Source organism: Microtus ochrogaster, linkage group LG7_11, assembly GCF_000317375.1.
Source record: "Microtus ochrogaster isolate Prairie Vole_2 linkage group LG7_11, MicOch1.0, whole genome shotgun sequence".
In the NCBI taxonomy this organism is placed as follows: Eukaryota; Metazoa; Chordata; class Mammalia; order Rodentia; family Cricetidae; genus Microtus; species Microtus ochrogaster.
The window spans coordinates 20,834,525-20,837,515 of record NC_022032.1 but is presented as its reverse complement, the minus strand read 5'-3'; the positions used below and the strand labels follow the sequence as shown (position 1 = coordinate 20,837,515).

Here is a 2,991-nt window from a genome sequence, read left to right as displayed (position 1 = left end):
CCTGCCTCTGCCTCCCGAGTGCTGGGATTAAAGGCCAGTGCCTCGCATGCCCAGCTGGCTAAACAGATTTGACCGATTTTTTTTTTTTTTTTTTTTTCTTTTTGGTTTTTCGAGACAGGGTTTCTCTGTGGTTTTGGAGCCTGTCCTAGCTCTTGTAGACCTGGCGTGCGCCACCACCGCCTGGCCTGCAATGACTTCTTATGTAAAACCCAGAGGTTTTGTGATGGTCTCTACAGCCCCCTTTAGTCAGGCTTCCAGCCTTGACTTCTAACACTCTCTTGTCCAGCCTGTGCATCTCCAGGGCTCTCCAGCCACAGGGCTGTCCTTCCCTTCCCTCTCCTCCAACACCTTCGTCTCTGATTTCTATTTTGCTTGCTCCTTCTGAGGCCACAAGCACTTATGCTCACAGTGCCCTACGTTCCTCTAACCCATGCAACCTCAGGCAGCCTCGTCTGTGATTGGAGGAAGATCCTAACCCTGTGCTCTAACCAGAGAATGGCTATCTGAACTCTACCTCCTTGGAGAATTTAGTATTCTAGTTCAGCCAGAATGATGAGTCTAAAGTTTGTGTAAGTTTGAGAGAGTGAATAAAGACATAAAAAAAAAAAACTTTCCAAGGACCTGTTGTTTACCTTCTCCTCTTCCTCATTTTTTTTTTTTTGGTAAGTTTCTTATTTGAATGTCTCCCCCAAATAAAATGTAAGCTCCTTGAGAGCAGGAACTGCGCCCCGCCCCGCACACAGCTGTATTTTCAATGCACACAGCTGGTTCTTAATAAATATGTTTTGAAGAAGTGTTACGGTACATTTATTAATCGAGTCCGGTGTCTAAGGTTCCTTTGAATAAGGAAGCAGACGGAACGGCATGAGTTCTTGTATATAATATTCAGTAGAACTGAATGACATGGAGTGCCTCTCGTTAGGGGTCAGGGCATCTTAGGTGTCCACCATGGCTTTGAAAGCTACTTAAAGAAGAAAGGGTTTACCTGGCTCCCAATTCCGGGTTAAAGTTCATCCTTGAGGGGAAGTCGAGAGAGCAGAAAGGCGAAATAGAAGTCGCTTGATAGCCGTCAGAGCAGAGAACGAGGAATTAATGCATGCATGCCAGGATCCAGCTCACCTTCTCCAGGCATGCGATTCAGGATCCCCTGTCCAGGGAATTGGTGCTGTTTACATTCAGCGATGTTCTCCCAATCCCAACCCAACTGAGATCCCGCACAGGTATAAATAACCACATGTCCACCTAATCTAGACCGTTCCTCGGTGAGACTCCCTTACCAGGTGATGCTAGACTCTGTCAAACTGGCAAAACCAACCCCAAGTGCTCTTTCTTCATGAGATTCTTTCATGTGTTCCCCCAATTTGATGGCTTTCCAATGGCCTTTTTGTGCTCTTCCCGCTCCCCTCCTTCCTTGCCAGCTCCACCTCTGCTTCCACGTCACATGACCTCCAGTGTGCCCTTCAGATCTCTTTCCCTCCTCCTGGTCCCATCTAAGATTCACGACCTATTTCCTCCTACACACATATTCATATCTATTAACTAGAGCCTGGGTCTGCATATGAGAGGAAGCATTTGTCTTTCTGAGTCAGATATTTCACCTCACATGATTTACAGTCCTGAAAATTTGATTGCACTCTTTTTTTCTGGCTAAATAAAATTCCCCTGTATCTGCTCGTCGTCAATGGACACCCAGGCTGTTCCGATGCCGTTCCTTCTTTAGAAGGGGGGATGGCTCAATGCTTATGAGCACTTGCTCTGGCAGAACACTGGGACTCCGTTCTCAGTGCCCACCCAGCAGCTCACAACTGCTCCGCATCTCCAATTCCAGGGAACCCAGTGCCCTCTTCTGGCCTCCACTGGGACCAGATGTGCATGCGGTACACATGCACACTCTACACACGTACAGGCAAAACACTCATGCACGTAAAATTTAAAAACATTAATTTTTAAAAAGGTGATTCATTAATTTCAAAGGAAAAAAAAACCCTCCAAATATTTATGGCTCCAAAGCAAAGAGCTATGTTGCTAAGAAGAGGAAATGAGAAGCTAATTAATTTTATCTTTTTTTTTTAAACCTGTCAGTCACGTTTTATTAGACACAAGTTCTTAGGACATGAAGATCCAGCTACAGTTGAACTCTTCAGGGATGGCTTATGCTCAGGTGTGCAGTCCCCTCATGGTGGCCCTTCTTCGGTGGTCCTTGTGTCGTTGCTCGTGTTTGAGTTCCTTGTAAGAAATGCAGTAGCTGAAAACCACATAGGCTGCCAGCACCATGTTAATCCTTTCCACACAGTGACGCACTTGGAATACCGGTCGTAACCTCTCTGAAAGGCTCCCACAATGCCACTGGAGTGAAATCCTGCCTCAATATCCAGCTTGGCAGCTCTCCAAATTTAACCTCCATAAGCTTTTTCTCCTTCAGCGGCTTGAGCAACGCCATCTTGCAGCCCTGGTGTCCGCAAAGCCGCTAATTTTAATCTTATTTTTAAAGGAACCATGTGTAACTATCCCATCCTGGGTGTATTAGATGAATAATAAACCATCACAAATAGTACTGCCTAGTGGGCACCTTGCTTGAAGTGAAGGAAGATGGGACTCTCTGAAGTTTTGCTTGAACAATTGGCAAAAAAACAAAACAAAACAACAACAACAACAACAACAACAACAAAACCTTGTCATACCCTGTAACACTCAGGTCATATGTCTAGGGATTGGGATTGCCACATCCCATGTGACAAGATGAAGGGTCAACTTGCTACCCTTTCCTTCCCGTGTTAAATTGTAGATAACAATCATCTCCTATCCAAAAGTGAAAACTGTATGCCTTTAACACAGAGGACTTCTCCAGCATTGTCTCCATCACTATACAGATGCTTTCTCTTCCCGAGTGCTCTTTTCCGTCCGAAGAAGCTGAAGACAAGCCTGGCGGTGGTGGCGCACGCCTTTAATCCCAGCACTCAGGAGGCAGAGGCAGGCGGATCTCTGGGAGTT

General features: G+C 45.8%; 1 pseudogene; it reads right to left on the bottom strand.

The window, feature by feature from the left end:
• Nucleotides 1-2,157: 2,157 nt before the first annotated feature.
• On the bottom strand, nt 2,158-2,440 carry LOC101986018 (annotated as a pseudogene).
• Nucleotides 2,441-2,991: the final 551 nt, after the last annotated feature.